We start from the raw sequence: 23,166 nt of genomic DNA on the forward strand, positions 1-23,166 counted from the left end.
AAACTAGTCAGGTTGTTTGCCCCCCATGACTCTCATTGGGAGGTTGTTCCAGAACCTCCCTTTTCTGATGGTTAGAAACCTTCTTCTACTTGGGGCATTTTTAAACTAGATTTGTTAAAAAATCAGAGCAGTGATTCTTGGGACCCGGTCCCATAATGGCTGAGGAGGGGGAAGAGGGCATAGATGGGATCTAATATGTCTTTTCCATCTGTCACTTCTCCGCTTCTCTGAGGATCGGGTTCTCTCATGCACAGCTCTGGTTGCTCAGAGAGCACCAGTTGCACCTATTTTTTGCCAAAGTCTTTGTAGAGAGAGAGTTTGGATTCCCCCATGTACATAAACACTCCCCAAGATGTCTCCAGAAGGGGATTGTCTCCCCTATTGGCCATGTGGGTGAATTTTCCAGCCAGTGCCTGGGTGTGTTACCTCACCCTGCTCACTCCTGAACATTGTGCTGGTTCAGACAGAGTGTTTTGGAGGGATTGCCCCTACGGGAGACATGGATGGCAAGGGGTCTCCTGCTGATATCACACACTGTCTGACAACACTTGATCCTTCTGCTTCATTCTGTCTTTACTGTCAGCATGTTGCACAGGTGCAGCTGGAATGGGCTAGCCAGACTGTCTGCAAGGTAAACATGCACTGGGCCCAGATTCAAAACCTTCAGCGCAGGGTTAGGGAGTGACAAAACAAAGCAAAACTACCCACTGGGGATGGCTTAAAGGTGACCTGCAAAGGACTCAGAAAGAATGAGGTGGTGCCCTTCCCTGCTGCTCTGTGAGGGAGAATGAAGACTTGTGAGGTTTTTGGCTTGAACCTTAGAAATATCAGGAAGGTCAAGTCAGGTTTAGCAGGGGCACCTCTGGGAGGCCTAATCGAAGTTGATCTGGAGTCTTAACTCCTTAATTGCAGGGGGAGGGTTGTTGAATTTATAACAAAGGCTGCCTTTATCCACACCATTAATATTTGTTGAAGTTAAATGGGTATTAACCACAGCAAACAACCCCCAGAGAGTCTGTTTGGGAATGCCTTCCCCCTCGACTGTCATTCATATAGAAGCAAAAAAAAAAGCACAAGCCCAGCGTTGTTTTCCTTTGGAGCTCACCTTGAAGAAGAGCAGAGAGGGGCCAGGAGCCACCTGGAGGAACAAAGGCAGGCCAGAGGAATAACAATTCTTAGCACTTGCTCACGTCATAGAGCAGTAACTCAGTAACCTTCAAACTCACAGGGGAGACAAGTTGGTATCTTGCAGAGGGGGAAACCGAGGCACAGAGAGATCAAGTGAGTGGCCCAAGGTCATACAGGGAGTCAGTGGCAGAGCCTGGATTGGAATCCAGGAGTTGCTGGTGCTGGTGTTGTGTCTTGTCCTCTAGATTGTGGGTTTCCAAATAGCTTTCCTTCTTTATGGCTGCTTGGGGACCCCCAAAATTATTTTCTGTTGTAAGACAGGGTTGCACCAGGGAAGAAGTTGAGAAGCACCACTCTAAACTACACTGACTAACAGTATGGATACTCTTCTACGTCAGTCTGACTTCAGCCTGGCTGGGCTGTATTTCCATTGTCCTGTATTTCTCTTCCAAGAGGCTGCAAGCCAAATCTTGCAGTAACATGCAAAAGTGGAGGGTTACCTGTTGGTAAGGGGACATATCTGGTGGGGTGATTTCTATTCTGAGTGGCTAGAAGTAGGTGTAAAGTCATAGATTATAAAGCCAGAAGGGTCATAGGACTTTCCTGAACTAATTCCAGTTTTAAGTAGAGCATCCCATCTTGATTTAAAAATTCCCAGTGATGGAGAATCCACCACGACCCCTGGGAAGTTGTTCAATTACCCTCATTGATCAATTAAAATGTTTAACAACTGAAATGCAGCCCCTCTCATGTGCTTTAACTTAGCCCCTCCTGTGAGCTGCTTTCTCTGCTTCATCTCTCTCATCTGGCCCTGCCTGCAAGGTGGAAGGGCTTGTTTACCTGAAAAGGTTTTTTCAGTATGTGCTTCTCTGCTGTAACTTTACAGATGTAACTCTCCCAAAAGAGGGGGAACCCACACCACTTTGTTTATGCTGGCTTAAGCCATTTCCCCTGTGAATCGTTGCATCCACACAGCCCTGAGCTTTTTGGAAATAACTGTACAACATTCTGGACAGAGCCTATTGTGCAATGTTCCTCTGCTAGGCTCTGTGCATTCTGGGTCGCAGTGCATTGTGGGATACTACCAGAATCCATTGGAATTCTGGGACTTTGGGTGGTCAAACTAACACATCCCCAGCACTGACTCTAAGACCCATTCGCCAATTGGTCACTCACACCCCGTCTGAATTTGCCTGGATCAGCCACATCTCAGTTTCCACTTGCCATTGTAACTCCTCAGTGCAGGTTGCAGGGGGGAGGCTGGGATTGGCTGTGGGATGATCCCACAAAGCTTTGCAATGCGGAGGGATTGTGGCAAACTCTTTCTGTGCCAGGGCTGCCTTCCTCATCCAGTATTGGAAGTGAGGGTTAGCCTACGAGCAGGTCTCTGTAGGTATCTGACTTGGGGGAGTTGGCTGAGTTCATCCAGAATAGTGAATGCAGAGTGAAGTTGAGTGGTGCTGGACTGGTCAACTGGTATGGACGGGATTATGGGTACCAGGAGCGGGGAGTGCGTTCCAGTTTTCCCATTAGTATGGGAGGATCTGGAAATCAGATTTGCAAGGCGTAAAACAGGTCTAGGGGAGTGGAGGCAAGAGCCTGGCCAGTTGGTGTGAGACTTGGGGAAGGCAGGGAGAGGGGTGTCTGGGGCCTGGGGTGGGTATGGGGAGGGTGGTTGGACCTGGCTGTATGGGGTGGGTGGTTAGGCCTTCCTGGGAGAAAACTTTCTGCCCCTCTTGGATCTCTTGCCTGGCTTTGGGCCTTCATTATTTCTTGGTGACTGTGCGGGACAGAGGGCTGTGATGTGCACCCAACTCCTCTCCAAGTGAGCAGCAGTTGCTAGAGGGGTACTGGATGGGAATAGGCTTGGGGGAGCAGTGAGGAGAGAGACCAACCCACATGGGAATGTCCACCACCAACCTTGGCCCCCTTACTCCCCTGGGATATGAAGACTGACCAATTTCCAGGCAGATCTGTTTCCTCATTGGATTCACATTCTTTCTAGCTGGATCCCTGGGCCTGGAACATGAGGTTGGTGAGCAATGTATCACCTTGCTACCTTCCTAGTTGAGAATATCAGACATGCTCCCACTGCGGGGCTCTGTGTGATGCTTTTAGGGGAGCCAGCTCCTCTTCTGGTGCCTAGGTGCTTCGGTAGTGGGCACTCCATGAATGCCTGGCTTCGATCCCGGTGGGTGTGGGGGAAAGTGCGCACGAACAAGCTTTCACTTAGCTGGTGCAGCAGGACCCTGAACATGAACTTTTCTGCTGGCATCCCCGTGGGTCGCCAAAAAGAAGGACCTAGCTGTTACAGTGATGGGGACATTACAACTGCGGGGGTGAGAGGAGAAGGAGAGTGAATGGGGGGTGGGGAGGGAGGGAGAAAGGAAGAATTGGGTGAAGTGAGAGGGGGAAGGGCATCGGGCAGAAGGTGCTGAGAAAACATAGAATGAGTTCTGTTTGTTCTCTGCCCTGGCTCCATGGGAACGGAACAGAGGCCACGAAGTGAAAGAATTTGCATTTTGTTGCTTCAGCATTTTGCAGTGTGTGTGGCTGGGATCACTAGGCTGGGGGCAGGGTGTGTTCGGCGAGCACGAGGAAGACCCTGAGGGAGCAGGCCAGGTTGCTGAGGCACCCTCTCTCCGTCTGCAGAGGGAGGGTGTGGTCTCTGGGGCCAGGGATTCAGCCCTGTTGGGGAGCAGGGGACACACCGGTGTGGGGGATTACATAAGTGTGGAGGGTGGATTCTTCTCTTCCCTGGATAGGGGGTTAAACACATTCTCTGTCTGAGTGGTCAGGTAATTCCCCACCGGCCTCATTCCTGGTCTTTCAAATGCAGGAAGGGAGACGGATCTGGGTTTCAGTTACAGGCTGGCTCATTACTACTGATGATTGGACCAGTAGCCGAATAAATTGGAGAGAATCTTCCCCTCCACATTAAACTTCTAAATCGCCTTCCATCCCCCTAACCCTGTATCTCTGCCACTCCCCCAACCTTCTGCATCACTCCCTCTTTGGCTCAACCTTTTCCCCTTTCTTTGGGCAGGGAGAATGTTTGGGACAGGATGTTCCCATCTTCCACCATTCTCATTTCCCACCCCATAGCTTCTGCACTGCAGGACACTGCTCCCTCCACAGTGACTGCTGCAGATATTTCCGCTGGGCAGAGGGGGGCGCTGGCAAATGCTGAGTGGTTCTCACTCCCCCGTGCTCACAGCCCCTGTGAGTCTGTGGATGGAGGGTCCAAATTCAGTCTCCAATCCATGCAGCGGCTGCACCAAGCAATGCAGCTCCTGCTCCCCTCTTGCACTTTGGTGCGTCCCTCCTCCTTTCCATGGGTTTTCTTCTCTCTTCACCTTTCCTCTCCTGATTTCTCTTTCTCTCCACTTTACCCTTCCTTCCTCCTCCTCCCCTTCCCCCCCATGAATACCAGCACTGCCTGCTCCTGGACACAGCACTTGTGATGCCAAGCCAGGGCCAGAAGGAAGCTTTTAGGAGAACCTAGTCAGTTTCACTTTGCTGTGGCCAGTGCTCAGGGCAGGGGCAGAAGCAGCAGAGAGTGCTTGAACGCTGCCCCAGCAGAGCATCTATTTCCCTCTGATCCCCATGGGCAGGGGCAACCCCATGGGAACTCCTGCAACACAGGAAAAGGTGGGCCGGAGATGGGGTCACTCAAGATGAGACTGAATGAGGAGTCCAGGATGTTCCCTCTCCCTCCCAGGAGAGGGGGGCAGGGCATCCCTTTGGGTTGATTCCTGGGGCTGTACCTGCCCTGCCGGTCACCTGTAACCTGATCCTTCGCTCCCCCACCTGGCGTTATGTTTGTTGTTGGACTCCGTGTTCTCATAACCCAGCCCCGCCCTGGGCTGGCCATGCTCAAAAAGTTACAAACTCTTATGCCTCCATGGAAACAACCCCCCCCCATCCCCACCCATGCTGGATCAAACTCTGCCCACCCTGCACTGGGAGGAATCCCACTCCTTGCCCCACAGGGTTTGCAGCTCATTATCCCCCTGCTCCCTCTGAAAGGGCCTTTGCAGTCCTTGAACTCCATGGAGACCAGAGTTCTTTATCTCGTCCTCATCGGGAGGGGCACACCAGGCGCTCGCTGAGTCATGGCAGCGGAACGTGGCTTCTGGCCAAACTGCACCCAACGGAAAGAAGATGGCCAGTGAAGCCAGCTGCTGCTGGGTCGCCACTAGCACCACGTTCACACCGCTTCCTTCTTGGCACCGTCCGCAGCTGAGCCTCCCCCGCCACCCCGCACAGCACACAGATTCGGGAGGAATGGCCCAATGCTGAGGGCTGCCAGTGATTGCCCCACAATGCTTGTTGGGGTCTCCAGTGCTTAAAGAAGTCTGAAAGAACTGGATCATCTATTGTCATCTGGGAGTAGGGTGACCAGATGTCTCAATTTTTTAGGGACAGTCCCAATATTTGGGGTTTTGTTTTATATAGGTGCCTATTAACCCCCACCCCATCCCGATTTTTCACACTTGCTGTCTGGTCCCCTATCTGGGAGTAGCAGCTTTGGTCAGACAGTGCTGGGGAGTGTTCCCCTCAGCGACCCGGCTCGATGGTTAATTGTTTTGTTTGCCAGGTCTGTGACCCTTCCCCACACATTTGGGGAAGTGTCCTGAATCCTGCAGGGTGGAGACAGCTGAGCATGTGAAGCAGGTAGCTAGTAACTCTGCTTTGTAAAACCAAGTGAACAGATTGACCATCACAGCTGTGTGGGCTCAGTCTATTTCCCATAGGGAACCAACATCACGTTGGGCACTGCAGTCTGTACAGAGAGGCCAGGGCTGAATGGGTCACAGAGACAGAACCATCCTCTGCCTCCCTTGCCTCCTGAGTAGCTAATGCAGCTGCATCCACTGTGTGGCTGGAGGAGTTCAGTCTGTAGGGCTGCTGTAGGGCCCTTTCACCAGCACAGAAGTAATTTCCTTTGAAATGGCTCAGCCCAGTGGCTGGGTCCATGTTCCCTGGGGGATACGCTGCTTTCAAAAATCCCCTGGGCTGCAGGGTTTGGAGAAATGAGGTGGGTTCCTGCTACCATGACCCCAGTAACCCACGCCTGCAGCTTCTCCATTATCCATGGGGCTGTTCAGTGTTGCCTTTTGGTAGCCCACACTAAGGAGGAGCTGTGCCATGCTTATGGCCAGATCCTTCCCCAGCCATGGAGAAGGGAGGGCATGGTGCTTCCTAGGTCGGATGTTTGTGAGGAGACCGTCCTATGGTCTGGGTCTAGAAGGCCAGATGCTTAAGAGTCCTTGCTGTACCCACCTCTGAATGGTTTATTGAGGAAGCCAGCCCAGATGCGGTGATTCTTTCTAGCCTAGCCAGCTGTGTTAACACAGCCAGGTGCACTAAGCCAGTGAGAGACAAAAACAGAATCTGGGCTGGGTCTGTGTATAAACCGCAATTTGATAAGAGGGGCTCAACCCTCAGCAGCAGCGGAACATGTTTGTCTTGATAAGTACATGCGCTCCCTCTGGGCACTAGAATCCTGGGGCTCGTGGTGGGGAGACACCTGGCCTGCTGTGCTGGCTGGCCAGGACCTCGGCTGACACTGGCTAAAAAACCACTTCTCCTCCCCCATGCTAACTGATGCTCTTGGGATAGATCTGCAGAGGTGGTGATGATGAATGGGGCTCCTCTCGCAGGAGAGCCATCTCCAGATTTAGCTCTGACAGGCTGGGTCCTGCCCAGGGGGCACCTCCTCTTTCTTTCCTGAGAGAGGTGGGAGGGGACTCCCCATTTAACAGCTTCACAAAGCTTCTCCTGTGGGAAGCCTGTTGTGGAAGCAGCCCCTCTATGCTGTGCCTGGCAGATCCCCATTGCTAGCCTCCCTCACTTCCTCCCTCTGCTTTGCTCCCACTTCCTGTCCTACCACCAGCTGGTTCCATAAGGAGAAATGGGTTGCCAACCCTCCAGGATTGTCTTGCAGTCTCCAGGAATTAAAGATTAATCTTTAATTAAAGCTTATGTCATGTGATGAAACCTCCAGGAATATGTCCAACCAAAATTGGCAACTCTAGTAGAGACAGGCCTGTTCTTGCACTTCTCCACTGTCTCTGTCCTCTCTCTCTCTTTTGCTAGCGGGGACAGCAACAAGCTGCTGCAATGGTGAAGGCTCTTGCTTTCCACTGGGAGAAGGTTATAGCCTGGGTGAAGCTGCAGAGGAGGGCTGTAAAGCTGGCATCATAGGTCTTGTTCCTCTTGGGTAAGAGAGAGCAGGAGTTACCACCTCAAATAATAATCTGCCCCCCCAACTCTGCAATATCCAATCCAGTGTGAGAACACATGGGATGGGGTTGATGTGCCTATAGCAATGCCTTTCTATGTGGCAGGACATATGTGATAAGCATGTGGGCATGGGCACATGTGTGATGGGCAGCAAGGTGTGCAAGGATGTGAGTAATGGAGTCCTGATTGCGTGTTGGCTCAGTGCACAGGGAGCACGTGTGGTTGCTGTTGGCTGCGTGGTAAAGTACCTGCACATGGAAGGATGTGCTAGGTCATGTGCTCATGTCAGTAATCTGCCTCCCTCCCTCCGTGTGAATCAGGATCAGGAAATCCAATCGCTGACATTAGTATTTGACATTTACAGAGCAGCTTTAATTCCTCCAAATGCAATATATGACTTGTTTCACCTGGAGCTGAAATGCAGCCAGCTGTGGGTGGAGCACAGCAGTGCTCTGCAACACTTCAGAAGTGTAGGACAGGAAGTGAAGAAGAACAATGCATCCACTTGAAAATGAACCACGTATATAGGTAGGCAGTGGGCATTAGCCTTGGTGTGTGGGCCACGTGTACCTAAACCTGTAGAGGAAAGTATTATGGAATCTCTCCTGTCTCCGGGGGTCATGACCTCATCAGCACCTCCAGCAACAAGGCGTCCTCTGGCACCATGCTGGTGCCTTAGTTCAGTCCTGACTCAGCATGCTCAGTCACTGGCAGCCCTTTGTGCAACACCCTGGGTTTTCCTTGGCCCTCTCAGCCCCATCTGTGCTCTGACCGGAGCTGACCCTGTACAGCTTTTTGACAAGATCACAGTCTGAAGTGGTCTGCTTGCTGATTGCCACCTCTTCAGTCTCCTTATTGGCTGCACTGCTCTGCTCTCCAGGGCCTGGGCTCCTCCTGCTCAGCTCCAGCTCCAGAGGAAATCTGTATTTACCTTAAAACCTGTTAGGTGGCTTTTCTCAGGAGGGCAGGCAGAGGCACAAGGCAGAGGGGTGGGGATTGTTGAGAGGAGAAATGAGGCTGAGGTCACTGATGGAATGGAACAGCTATATTAAGGGGAGCCAAGACACCGATATTACAGCTGTTTTAAACCCAGTGCTGGAGTGATGTCGAACGTGTTCCCCGAAATCTGAGTCGTTGAGTTATTGTGGGTGCTTCGTCTTCCCTTGGGGCCTGATCCTGACTCCCACTTTGCCTCAGATGAAGTGAGCTGTAGCTCACGAAAGCTTATGCTCTAATAAATTTGTTAGTCTCTAAGGTGCCACAAGTACTCCTTTTCTTTTTGCCTCAGTGAGGATTGTAGGATCAGGCCCTGCAGTTACATTTCTGTGTCTCAACATTTCCTGCTTTTAATGTGCATCGATGCCAGGCCTTATGTGGAGACCGTAGAGCTGGTAGAAGCCATTACTGCTTATTGCTGCTATGGTCATGGCATGTAATTAACTTGTGGAAGTTCGCTGTACAATGTAGAAATACTCACAGGGAGGACAGCATTGTCTAGTGGCCAGAGCATGCAACTGGACTTCAGGAAACCAGAGTTCTGACGTTTGTGTGATTTTGAGTAAGTCACTTAACATCTCTGTTCTTGTCTCCATCTTGTTTGGTAAATTGGGGATAATAATGTGACTACATACTTCTCAGCTTTGTTGTGAAGATTTATCCCTAAATATTAGTAAAGGTTTTAGAGCCTTCCAGGGGGGCTAGCAGAGAATTGCTAAATATTGTGATAAGAATGACATCTGCAATTGGATGAAATTCCAAGGGGCTACCAATCCTCAGGCTTCAGGGCACATGTTGCTCACTAACTGGGGTCAGAAAGGAATTGATGAACCAGTATTGCACAAAAAGGTGTGTTCCCTTCTTTTAAAGCAGCTGGTACAAGCAATTGCTGGAGGCAGGTTGCTAGACTGGATGGACCACCAGTCTTTTCCAGTATAGTAATTCCTATAGTGGATTGCATCAAGGCTTATTCTTTTGTGGTTCTTGCCTGATTATAATCTAGTGTGCCAGGGCTGTAGCTTTCCATGTGTGCAGAGAGAACTGGTTGGAGAAAACAAAATACCCAGGTTGTTTTTCCACTTACGGCCATTACCAGAGCGGGTGTATATGTTGCAATAGCGTTATATTTCCCTCTGCATGTTGAATCCTAATTGAGGTTAGAAATGGGAACCTGGATTATTTATTCCTTGTTAGAAGATTTCCTGGGCTGAGGTGTGGGGCTCTGAATCTCTCAGCCCAGCGAGGCGTTTAACACAGGTTGCAGCCCTTGGAAAACAATGGTTTTGGAAAGGGACTGCCAGTAGTCTCTGTAACTGCAAGGGGTGCTGCTGCTATGCCATCAGACATATTGTTGCACTTTTCCTCCAGCCTTGAAAGAGCCTGTTGCTGCTGTGTGCCAGGGGGATGCAAATCTGGATATAAGATTCACAGAACAACAAGGGCGTGGATTCCAGACAAGTTCCTTTAGCAAATAGAAGAGAATGCTTAAAAAGGGGGGAAATGTGTTTGTCCCCCACCCCCCTTAGTTCTGATATTGGGCTAAGTCTTGTGCTCTTAACCTAGGAACCTGGGCTCCTGACTTGGTTTTTACTCTTGTTGAAGCCTAAGTAGGAACTGGCTAAGCATGATAGGACTGGGCCACAGGCAGGGTGGATTTGATTTAAATCACTAGTCAGGGAGACTTGATTTAATCCTGGATTTCTACATAAAAGTGCATTCTTGTTGGTTGTTATCACCTTAATACCTGTTCTTCACAACTCGGAGACAGATGTAGGTTTCATTTTTAGAAGGTACACACTATACATTTTTTAAGTGATTTATTTTGAAAGCTTTTCAGATTAGATTGACAGCTATATCAGAAAATGAATGATTATTTGGTTATTTCATTTCCCAAAGGTAATGGAAGCAGATATTTATGAAGTCATTGGGAGATGAACTATCCCCAATTCAACAGGTTAATCATTAATTGGAGGATTTTCTTGCCATGCTGTATTAGGAGGAGATCATCACCAGACAGACATTAAGATTGTTTTATTTAACTGAAACAACATTATTATGTATTCTGGATTTTTTTCTTCAACAGCAAACATATAATATTTTAACAAAACAAGCATATGAATTTTTGAATTTAGTTAAACATTCAAGTTTTTTATATCAGGTTTGTTTTTGTTAACATTGTTTTTAACTAAAATAGTTAAATGGAATTTTTTTTGAAACCAAAAATTAAATCAACTGTGTCAGCCAGGCCAACATGAGAAATTTAAAATATTGGCTTCTGCAGATAACTCAGTCGTCTTCACTTTCATTTTCCTGTTTGTTCATAATCTGGAAAAGAAAAACAAGCTTTCCTGCTTTTTCAGGTCCCAATCAATTTCTCAATTTGGAATGAATTAGTCCAGAGGAAGAAAATACTCTTTTTACACAGGCAGAAGAAGCTACTGCTGGTAAAAGTGAGATTATCACTTAAGCACTTGGATTCAGACTGTTCAAGTGACTTCCACCAGCTCACTGATGTGACTTTCTTTAAAACATCATCAGTAAACATATATTTCTTGAATGGTTCTTATTCCCAAACTGGGTCTTTTTTATGCCTGCTGCCATTATAGGTTTTCCCTTCTAGTGACAGAATGGTATGGTAGATCTCAAATCAATGAAGGCTACACTCAGAAAGACCTCAAGACTTCTGGAATATGCTGCTCAAGCAGTTTCATTTTGTTTCTACTGCCTGTCCCTCCCTTCTCACATTTATCTCCAGACTTCTCCTTGTCCAGATCTATTCTGCCCCCAACAATCTTCTGTTCATTGAACTTTTTGAAACTTTGCACTTTTAGAAAGAGGTAAGGGATTGACGCTGTGTACACAAATTTGCAGAGGGACAATAGGGTTGAGGTCTGTTATTTCTTACCTCTATATATTTATTTATTTAAAACATTTTTTTCTGTTAACAAGCATGTTACCTCTGGAGACACAAATCCACAGTTTGAGAACTGCAAAACTAAGCATCTCTGATGGTATCTTCTAGACTGAGCACTGAGTCCCATTGGGTAGATAAAAAGATTAACCTAAATAATCTATACAGAAGCCCCTGGAACCTCATAAGACTGGGTCTCTAATCCATGAACTATTGGAACTCATTTACAAAACTTTTATTAAACATTACATGAATATATTGTCTCATATTTATATTAGAATTAGAATTTATAATCCCTATTCCATGATGAGATATCTTTGAGCTATACAGGCGAGTCTCATCTTACGCTGGGGTTATGTTCTGCAGTAAGCGCGTAAAGCGAAAATCACGTATAGTCAAAATTATTTTGAGTGTAATGGTGGGCGGAATCACCTGCACTACAGGTACAGTATTTAAATTGTTGTTTTTTTCTCTCTCTCTCTCTTTTTTTTTTTTTTGCCGACTGCGCAAAACTGAACTTGCGCATCTTAAATGTGCGTAAGATGAGACTCGCTTGTAACATAGTTTTAATTAAGATATCTTTAGATAAAATTCTTTTTGAGGAAAAAACCTATCCAAAAAATCTGATTTAAATAAAAAAAAAATCATTGATTTTTATCCACCCTGGCCACAAGTCATTGTAAAAATAGTCTCCTTCACTGCCCATTGCAGCCAATGGGATCCGAGAGTGGTCAGTGCCTCTGCATATTAGGTCCTAGACGTCTCCGGTGGATACTCAAAATTAGCAGGTGGTTTTGAACATTTTAGGCCTAAACGATTTACCCAAGGGTCAGGTGGCAGGGAATAGAACCCAGGAGTCCTGGCTCCCAGGCCCCTCCTGTGCTCCAGCCATTAGACCAGCTTGTGAGATAAGGATATGAAAATCTTTTCAAGTAAGTGACGTCCTCCTGAAAGTGGCCTTGGAGTGAACGGTGTGTGCTGTAAAGGAGAGGGTGTGTTTGGGTGTGGCTGTGAGCAGGGGCAGGTAGAGAAGCGAAGGTGTGATGGGTGAGGAAATGGAGGCGCCCTTGGGGGCAGCTGGCCTGTGCTATCCCAGAGTATGAAGTGTGGGTGAATGGATCACCCCAGAGGAGATGTGTATAGGTGAGAGATGAACAGACTCGGCATGCGTGTTGCCTGAAAGAATCAGCGTCGTTCCCAGTGTGGAAGGAGCTTGTTAGGGCAGCTAACTCTGCCCAAGCCACCTAACTGGTTATTTAACTGGCTCTAATGAGAGGCACAATGCTGGGATCTTAATTCCTGTGCAGTGTGGGCCCTTCCTAGCCAGCAAATACCATGTGAGGAGCCATGAGGATGAAGCTCACAGAACCCCCCTCAGCCTCGTTGGAGCCTCTGGCCTTTGGTCCACTTCTGGTAATGGGACCTGCCCTTGCTGCTGTGCCCAGTGCAGAAGAAAGGAGAGGAGTTCGCAGAAAATTGCTTGAGCTGCTTTGAAACAGGGTCTTGGACAAACACTGGGGGTCGGATGCCCTAGTGGCACGGTTTCAAGTCTCAGCAGAGGTGTCTCCGCCCTTCTCCTGTCTTGAAATAGGTGGAGTCCCAGACCGTTTGCTGTGAGCTGGGCTCTGAGACATTTAACAACTCAGGTCAGATCCCATGGTGTTTATCCATGGCCAAAATCTGCCCCCTCCACCACTGCTGTGCAGCATGCTTTCCACTAGCCCTCCAGTTGGCTGCTTCCTCTACCCAAGAAGTGGCTAAATTTTGGTGTTCTGTATAGGCTGAGGGCTTTGGGATCCCCTTATAATGTAAGATACACGTCTACAGGGATGTTCAGAGAAGCACTTGCAAACTAGCTAATTAGCTTTCCAGCTGCCCTGTGTAAATGCACATGGCTTGGGACCAGATGGTGATGGTCACCATTTTGAGAGAGAGAGAGCTGGGTTGTGATGTGAGCACCAGCTTTGCCCTTTGCCAGGAAACTGCTTTGAGAACTGGAGCAGGTGGTAGCACAAGTTCCAGGCCCTAAACAGGGACATGCTCACCTTGCCTCTGTTGTAACTTGTGAGAGATCCTCAGAAGATGCTGCAGTATGCCTGGAGGGAGATGATGATCTCCCCATTTTACAGAAGGGGAAACAGAGGTACAGAGGGTGACTTCTCCAAGACCACATGGCAAGTCAGTATGTGAGCTGGAAATAGATGAAATTGCATAGAGCCGAGTTTTGCTGAAAGCCCTGCTCTAAGACGCTCTTTATTGTAGCTATTCCTTCCCTCTTGTAGCAAACACCTGCAGTGTAGCCCCTAGGCCAGTTAGACAGCACATTTCTCTAGAGAATTTCCATTTCTTTAGCTTTATTCAGATTTACAGCAGGATCCAAAGGGGATCACCAATTCAGTTACAGCAAGAAGGCTGCAGGAGGAAGACAGACAGACAGACAAATGCACACACCCTGGCTGGTTGTACATGTGAGCACATCTGCATGCCCTTGGTCAGTATCCTGATGCATGCTGCAGAAACAAGCCCAGGAGGGATTGTGTGTGAGCAACAGCCTATCTGGAGGCCCTGCAGGTTGCATGCAGCATCTCTCGTCCTGGACTGGGGGTGAGTGATGGTGCTAAGATTGAAGGGAGAGACCTGGTTGTGTGTGACAAGCCCCAAGGCTCCTAGGACTGAGCATTGCAGAGAAAGATAAGCTGGCTTTTCCTCTAATCTCTCTGGCCCTTGCTGCTCCCCATCTCCACCCCCTTTGACTAGCCTCCCCAACAACCCCTGCTTCTGGTTTTTCTCCTGTGAGTCAGTGGTGGTGGAAGGGGGCTGACTGAACTGGATGTTTCCCTGCCTCCCGCTGCAGGATCGTTTGCAGAGGGAGCAGGCAAGTTGAGGCATTGCTGTGGAGATGATTGAGATGGATGTTTGGAGGCTCCTCCAAAAGCTGAGTCCACTGAAAGCTGCAGAGCACAGAGAGCTCAGGCCTAGGTCTGGCATGAAACACAGAGTTTCCCTTGCTCTAGAGAAACACGGAGCGAGCTCTTGTGTTTACTTAGTCCTGAGCTAGTAGCACTGTCCCAAGACTTGCAAACTACAGTCAGGCAACTGCCGGCTTCCACCATGCAGCTGTGGGACTGGATGGAGCCCCTCCCCCCTTCCCTGAGCAGTGCTAGTTCCTGACTCAGCACCCTTTGCTGTTCCAGGCCTGGCACCCCACAGCTCTGCAGAGGCTCCTCAATCCTAACCTGCACCTACTTCAGTCATGGATCCCTCCTGCAGCCGCAGGTCTGCCAGTGGCCCTCAGTTCTGATCAGCATCTTCTCCTGTTCCAGTCCTGCTTCCCACAGCGCCCTGCCAGGGCGCTTCAGTTCTGACCTGCAGCGCCCTGTCTGTCCTGGCTCTGGGTCTCTCTACAGCAGAGCCTGCCAAGCCCCAACTCTCTCTCTCGTGAGTTTAGGCTCCTGGAAGTGACAGGCTGGGGCTGTAACTCACTGTGATGCTCCGTCCCCAGGGGTGATCAGCGGAGAGGTCTCTTCATCCTGCTGTGTGGGGTGCACCCCCCATACCCCGCTGCTGTCGGCCTGGGGCTGCAGTGGCTAGAGTCCATGGCACCCTTTTGCTTTACTCCAGGCCTGGTAGGTAGCTGCTCTGTCCTGTATGGTACTGGCATGCAGAGAGCTGGACTGGAGCTGCCTCTGCCCCAGTCGGAGTGACCAGAGCCGAGGCTGAGGTTGCTGTGTTTGGGTCAGGCCCCACGCTGCTGGTGGCTGTCCACTTTTGCAAGCTCTGTGTCCACAGCAGTGACTCCCGATTGATTTGCACCAAATGCACCTCAGTTGCAGATCCGGCTCTGTCTCATTGTGACAACCTGGGAGGCACTGACTAGTGTTGGGCACTCCTATCAGTGGGACCAGCTGGATGCCTCCCAAACCAACCTGTAGCCTCTGCTCTGCACTTTCTTAGCCCTGCATTGTAGTCTAGACCTTTTGCCTCCATCTGCTGAGCCTGTGCCACAAAGGAGAAATAGCTGGGAAGCAGAATTTCCTCTATATTTTTCAGTTAAATTCACTTTCAGGAATTGCTTAGGGTTAGAGTCAGTGCAGGGCTCCTGGCAGGCATTTGGATGCCTGTGTGTGGCACATGGTAGTGTCCTGCTGCTGTTGTTGTGCATTCTATGTAGCTTCAGGCTCTAAACTGTATTGTTGTTTAACTGTGAGTTGTGGACCAGGTGCCCTGCTCCACCCCAGAAGCAGCTGCATTTCAGGAGTGGGTGGAATTATTCCTGTTGGTGGTTGTTGGTATGGTCAGTAAAGTGCCTTCTGTCTGAGAAGAGCTAGAGGAATGGAAGACTCCTCTCCTTCTCCCGTCAGTGGTCCAAACCAATCTTTTCTGTGTGATCTCTTCCCAGCTGTCGAGGGGATTTAGGTAAAATTTCCCTCCTTTAATATTTTGGGTTATTTTATTAAATAACCTCTTTTTAAAAGCAATAGTTAAGATTTCCCCAGTTTTTCTGATGCTGTACTCCTGGGCAAAGCCTTAGTTAACACAAAGGTCAAGTTGAGAATGTATTAACCTGAGAGTTGTGTTTTCCAAACACAAAGACCAAACAGAGACATTCAGCCTGAATATCTTTTGTTTTAGATGAAGCATAACCACAAACAAGAAAGAACAAAAGCAAAGCCTCCAGGAGAGAGCCCAATGTGTGTGTGCGCCTTTGTGATAATCTGCACTGAACTGAACACAAAATGGCTGCCTGCCACAGTAGACAGTAGAGGCCTTAGAGATGTAAAGGTGCAGCTCGGGTGGGTGCATGGGCACGATGGGCTCTGTGACCTGCAGATGGGTGAATGGCAATGTTTGGGACCTGTATGGCCAGCTGAGATCCAAGATGTTGGAATCTCTTGAATCTTTATGTTTGGGCCTGCACTTCCGTTGGTTCAGAAGCGAGAGCCAAAGTCCCAGGCTAGGAGAGAATATTGGAGTTTGTGGCTGGGTCTATCAGAGTTGTTGCAAAGTTGGCTTTTAAAACCAGCTCATTGGTGCTCTCTTTGCACCCTCCCCACGGTGGCTCTCCCCAGAGGAGCGTTTCTATCTCTTTACTTTGGGGTGGGTCCAGATCCCAAAGTCCTTCTTAAGCCAAGCTCTCGCTGCAGTCAGTTGTTGTTTGCCTGAGCTAATGGCCTCTAGATCCATTCCAAGGAGACTGTGCCCAAGATACCTTCCAGCATGGGGAGGCCAAGGTTTCCTCATCCAGAAGGATTTCTCTTTCTGCTCCTTCGCCTCCAGTCTGGGAGCTCATGTGAACCAGATACATGGTTCTCTGAACTGGAGCTTACTTAGTGTATTCAGCCAGTGTGTACTGGCAGGGATGAGCAAATCCAGGGCAATTCACCAAGGACATATGGAGAGTGAGATGCCAGTTATATCTGGACATGTTGCTACCAGCACAGGCTGCAGCTGGATTAAATTCCTCAGCTGTGAAAATCAGCAGCTTCCACTAAAGGCTCAGACTTCTGTCTATCTGTCTTCCCTTTCAGCTGAGTTTCTGCTGCTGCTTCTACATCTCGCTGGTCCATTTCCTAGGTGAACCCGTATGAGTATTGCGGAGCTGGGATTCTACCCTGCAGTATTTCTAGCTGTGCTGTACGTAAATACAGTGCACTGGAAGGGCCATACCTACAACACTTGTTTTTCTGAGAATGGAGTACTGGGTGTTGTAGAAAGGGCAGCCGTGGCCATATTAGCCTCTAGCAGCCACATAAGGTACCGAGAGAGAACCAGAAACCCATGCTTTGAGCATCCCCTGTCCAATAAGATGTAAACCCAAGGGCCTGACCTTGTGCAGTTATTAGAGATCTCATGGCTCTGCGCATGAGGGAAGGGGCGTTGGCACCAGTGTCCTGGCCACATTACAATTGGGATAATTATATCCTGCCTGTGCAATTTCAAGTGGATACAGACCTCTCCTTCACTTCATGCCCTAAGCTGCTGCTGTTCACTCCTGTTGCTGCACCGGCAGCTGCCATGCTCCACTCTAGAGCTGGCTGCGTTCCCGTGATCAGGGATGGGATTCCTACAACATGTGTCGAGTAATGTTTGCAAAGCACTATGGATCCCTGTGCATGCATGGGGCTGCCTGAGCTTAAGATCAATGTCCATGGTCTGTGTATGTGCATGGAGGAATATCCTTCTAGGAGCTATGGACCCGATTCAACACAGCACTTATGGGAATTCCCCTGAATCAGAGGAAACTGCTCATGGGAGCATGTGCTTAAGTGCCTTGCTGGACTGGGGGCCTATTTGGGAGAGCCAGAGACTATCCAATGGCTTTTGTGCTAAGGTGGGAAACACTGGGATGGGTTTGTGAATAACGCAGCTCTTTTCTGCCGTAGCAAGGGAGAGTAGGTTGGACCCTAAAGTGGAACGTGTTTTCTGTGCTGCTGACGCAATGGGCTGTCACAGTTGCTCCCCGGCGTGGCAGCCAGCTGATGAGCTTGGTTCTCCTGTTCAGTCGGTGCAGGGAGAGCTGAACTCTTCCGCTGTGGCTTCTGCTGTGGATGCCCTTCTGCTTCCCTGCAGCACTGGATAGTACCAGGGGCAGCATCTCCTTTGGCAGCAATGCCCGCTGTTTGCCATGGCTGACGTCTTGGCTCATGATGTGTTGCAACAGCAGCCTAAGGAGAGGAGCAGGGCAGCGTTCAACGCAGCACGTGGCTCCTCGCTTTGTGCATTATCAGCCCTTTTAATTGTAGTGCATTCTACTTGGGCTGTGAAAACAACTGGGCTTCATCAACCGGCAGCTAACGCCGCCCCTTTGTGCAAGTGTTCATTTAGCAGGGCCCGATCCTGACACCCGCTGACGTTCAAGGGTGTCTGGCTTTTGGCTTTGACAGGAGTGGGGCGGGGGGCATAGCGAGCTCAGAGAGAGGGGAAACTTGTTGGAGAGTGCGATGCAACGACTGCCCCGGCCATGCAATGTACCAGCATCAGCATGGGTTCTGCTTAGAGGGAAGTTGTTCTATGCAAGATGCCGCTTGGCTGTGGGTAGCTCTGGCTGTGTGTTTGCTGATGGCATGCACAATGTGCAAGGCACTGTCCAAATGGGAGGGAAGCACAGTCCCTGCCCTGCAGAGCAGCAAAGCTAAGGGCTGTGTGAGGGGGTGAGAGGGGAAGAGCTACCTTTTCATGCTGTCCTCCTACACATGGATTCCTGTGCAAAGCTCTGCATCTACTTTGGGGAACTCCTTTCAGTCTGCTGCTGTGACTTACCGGGGTAATTAAATGGCACACGCCAGAAAGCATGTTTGGACTCAGGAACTGGCAGGGGTGGGGAAATGGGAGGTGTTGGAGGGTCTTCTCCCTGGAGGGGAAAGCGAGGTGAGAGTTTTGGGAATCTCCTCCTGCAGAAAAAAATATTTGGAAACTGCCTGCCATTTAGTGCAAAGCATCATCATGAACCAGAGATCAGAGGCCTCCTGGCTGGGGTGCTTTAGGAAGATCCAAAGAGCCAGGGGTGAGCCCCAGCAAAGGCAGGGAAATCTATACCTCCTACCCCACTTTGAACACGGGCAAGGGAGAACCCAGCCGCCCCCAGTGCAGTGAGCTGAGTGTACCCTGCTGTTCCTGAGTAGCAGCCGTGTTAGTCTGTATTCGCAAAAAGAAAAGCAGTACTTGTGGCATCTTAGAGACTAACAAATTTATTTGAGCATAAGCTTTCGTGAGCTACAGCTCCCTTCATCGGATGCATTTTCCACTGAATGCATCCGATGAAGTGAGCTGTAGCTCATGAAAGCTTATGCTCAAATAAATTTGTTAGTCTCTAAGATGCCACAAGTACTGCTTTTCTTCCTGCTGTTCCTGTTGCTCTGGAGGAGATGCCAGTGCTCTGTTCCCATTGGCTGTCCACAATACCATTACAGCTAGGGTGGAAATCAAAAGAATTCCACACACTTTCCAAGGGATTAGGGGCTCCCGCTCCCCTCCCCTGGCACTGTCTGCCCGCCACCTGCATCAGGCAAGGGCTGTGCAGCAGAAGGTGCTGTCCCCAAGACAGAATGGCGTTTTTGCATGTTTTAAAATAACAAAGCTTTACTAGAGTGTGTGGGGGGAGGGGGGAGTGGCACGGGAACAGACAATGACTGGAAAGTGTGTTGGCATGGACGTTTCAGTTAAAACTGTTGACTCGTAGGGAGTTCTATTTTCTGGGGACGCGCAGTTAATAACAATAATCAGCAGCTCTTACAGCTCTGTTCATCAGCAGATCTCAAAGCGCTTTACAGAGGAGGTCAATGTCATTATCCCCACTTTCCTGATGGGGAGACCAAGGTACAGAGAGGGGAAGTGACTTGCCCAGGGTCAGCCAGCAGGCCAGTGGCAGAGCCAAGAATAGAACCCAGGTCTCTTGGGTCCCAGCTCTATCCACTAGGCCTCTGAGGTGCTTTAGATTTAGATTCACTTGGAAGGACAGGGAATTAAACCAGTAAACAGGAGTGGAGCCCTTGTAGTTCTGGTAGTATGATGCACTGGCTTATTTGTGCATGCCATTGTCTTCTAGTAGTGGATGTAATCCGAACTGCTCTGCTGTGTGTCATAGGCCCTGTACTGTGAACAGCTGTTGGAGATTCTTTAGCTCATTGTAGGGTTTGGTTTCCGCTGGCATGAGGTTCCCAGTGGCCATGGTGTGTAGCATATTGACAGCATGTTCCTAGGGAATGTGAATTTGCTGATACTTGGCACTTAGAGCTTTACCAGCCAATCCCACTGGCCTGGGGGTCACTGATTACTGTCATCACCTCCCATTTTACACATGGGAAACCAAGGCACAGAGTGGTTAGGTGACTTGCCCAAGGTCGTGCTGCAGGTTGGCAGCAGAGCCAGGGGTAGGATTCGGGAACCTGACCCTGATTCCCTGTCCCATTCTCAAACCACTGGTTAATGCTGCCTCTCTCGGTACCGCTGCTATGTGGGCTAACCCCAAGGCAATAGGAATCCCCACCACCTGGGTAACAGGTGTCTCTTCCTAGCTTGGCCCAGTGCCTTCTGGATGAAGTTTCAGTTCTGTCCCTTACTCCTGACAATTTTGGGGCATGTTCTTCACTCCCTATGGTGTGATCCTGCTGGAGCATGAGCTGTATGTTGGACATATGGACTCATCACGCAGACTAGGCTCTGGCTGGAATGTAGTGCTGGGTCGAGGCAGAGTGAAGCAGCCACGCTGTTAATGTAGCGACCTTGAGGACACATGCTCCTGGCAGGGATCCAGCTTGTCTGATGCTGTCAACCTCTGTCCTTCCTCCAAACACTGAACAGGACGGAGCCATTGGTGATATGTGTACAAACATCCCCTCGTGCTCCTGGTCTGGGACATGGACCTAGGGGTGACAGTGGACGAGAAGCTGGATATGAGTCAGCAGTGTGCCCTTGTTGCCAAGAAGGCCAATGGCATTTTGGGATGTATAAGTAGGGGCATAACGAGCAGATCGAGGGACGTGATCGTTCCCCTCTATTCGACACTGGTGAGGCCTCATCTGGAGTACTGTGTCCAGTTTTGGGCCCCACACTACAAGAAGGATGTGGATAAATTGGAAAGAGTATAGCGAAGGGCAACAAAAATGATTAGGGGTCTAGAGCACATGACTTATGAGGAGAGGCTGAGGGAGCTGGGATTGTTTAGTCTGCAGAAGAGAAGAATGAGGGGGGATTTGATAGCTGCTTTCAACTACCTGAAAGGGGGTTTCAAAAAGGATGGCTCTAGACTGTTCTCAATGGTAGCAGATGACAGAACGAGGAGTAATGGTCTCAAGTTGCAATGGGGGAGGTTTAGATTGGATATTAGGAAAAACTTTTTCACTAAGAGGGTGGTGAAACACTGGAATGCGTTACCTAGGGAGGTGGTAGAATCTCCTTCCTTAGAGGTTTTTAAGGTCAGGCTTGACAAAGCCCTGGCTAGGATGATTTAACTGGGACTTGGTCCTGCTTTGAGCAGGGGGTTGGACTAGATGACCTTCTGGGGTCCCTTCCAACCCTGATATTCTATGATTCTATGATTCTATGTGCCTGACCCATCTGGCAGTGCCAAGGAATCCCACAGGAGCATGTCTGTAAGGTCTGCAGGGAAGGCCCTCTGAGCCCTGTGTCTAAGGGCTGGGGGCAGGAGGGAGTGGTCACCCTAGGGTGCAGAGACATCTTACGTACCAGGACTTACAAAATGAGCCTCAGAACTGGGGCTGAAGATGAATCTCCAGTGGGACTGGACCTGAAGTCTGTGCAGGGTGGGGCTGTAGGGTACCCTGGGGAAGAGAAGGGGCACAGAGAGCTCTCGACTCCCTTCCTGCCCTGGGCTCCTCTCACACCCCCAAATGCTTGGCCCTCTGGCCCCCTCCTCCTCAGCGTTCGCTGATCCCAGCTGCCTGGTGTCCTCCCCGCACCCTGCCAGGCATTGTTTCCCCCTGGATGAGGGACACTGCAAGGGAGAATTAGCAGACTCCCCTTCTGTCTCTCCACACTGCAGCTGCAGCCAGCCTCTTGCACTTTTCCTTGGGTTGTGCAACAGACCCAGCCCTCCCTGCATGCCAGATGGTGCTGGCCTGCCCTACCCGGGTATCCTCTCTCCAGAGTCCTGATGAATATTCAGCAGTGAGAGACAGAGGTTCAGCTCCCCAGAAGAGCAGAAGGGGTGGGGGTAGGGCCATGCCAGCCAGCAGGAATGAACTCAGTGATGCCCAGGGGAGGGGAGGGGAGCAGAGCTTGAGAGGAAAGGACCCCAGTGCTGGAGAGAGACAGAGAGGAGTGCTGGGGAATGCTGACAAGTGAGGGGCATGCACCATTGTAGGGAACAGGTTGGGGAGGTGTGGAGAGGGCGTGTGGTCTGGTTTGGTTGCCAAGACCCCTGGGTTCTATTCCTGGCTCTGCCAGACTCTGTGTCACCCCCTGGGCAAGTCATAGCTCCTCGCTCTGACTCAGTTTCCCACTCTGGAAAATGAAGATAATTCTGATCTGCCTCTCAGGGGGCTCTGGGGCTCAGGCCAAGTCCACACAAGAAATGTTTGCTGATCTAGCCGTGTCAGCTAGGTGGTGGTTGTTTTTTGTATGGCATTTCTAAACTATCCAAGGCACCCGGGTAGACATAGTTTTACTGGCACAAAAGTGCTTTTGCAGACACAGATTATGTTGCTCAGAGAAGCAGTGTAAACTATGCCAGCAGAAGCACTCTTTGGCTGGTATAAACTGTGTCTTCTCATGGAGGGCTTACCAGGATAACCCTGCCAGCAAAGCTTTCTAGTGTAGCCCTGGCCTTAACCAGTGTTTGTCAAGTGCTCCAAGCTTATGCTCTAATAAATTTGTTAGTCTCTAAGGTGCCACTAGTACTTCTGTTCTTTTTGTGGATACAGACTAATACAGCTGCTACTCTAAAGCACCATGTGTGTCTGTGTTAGTTACTCTTTGCACTTTCCTACCACTTTGCAAGCCTTCATTAGTGCTGAGAGGAGACAGGTCAGCATCATTTTCCAGATGGGGAAACTGAGGCACAAAGTGGGGCTGTGGCTCACACAGGATCACAGGGAGTCAGTGGCAGAACCAGGAATAGAATCCAGGAGTCTAGTCATTAAACAGGCTCCCCCCGTATAGGTGTTTCTGTAGTACCCATGTGGTCTGCGACCCGCAGGGGGATGGTTATTGGACCGTGAGGCTGCTAGCTGGTTGCTAATAATTCCCCAGTTCCCTCTCCCCCAGAGCCTTCCAGACTCCTTGTCCCCCACATATGTCCAGGCAGGCAGGGACAGCCCCCAGGCCAGTGTGTTCTTGGGTCGTGCCCTCCCTGGAGTACCGCCGGTCACTTGGGTGGGAATGGCCCCAGGCGAATGTCTCTGTATGCAGGAGTTGGGTGGAGG

At 49.8% G+C, this 23,166-nt stretch overlaps 1 protein-coding gene across 2 annotated transcripts in view; it reads left to right on the plus strand.

The window, feature by feature from the left end:
• Positions 1 to 23,166, plus strand: part of KIAA1522 (KIAA1522 ortholog) — a 56,906-nt gene that overhangs the window by 15,424 nt on the left and 18,316 nt on the right. The window lies entirely within an intron of this gene.

Source organism: Dermochelys coriacea, chromosome 19, assembly GCF_009764565.3.
Source record: "Dermochelys coriacea isolate rDerCor1 chromosome 19, rDerCor1.pri.v4, whole genome shotgun sequence".
Taxonomy (NCBI): domain Eukaryota; kingdom Metazoa; phylum Chordata; order Testudines; family Dermochelyidae; genus Dermochelys; species Dermochelys coriacea.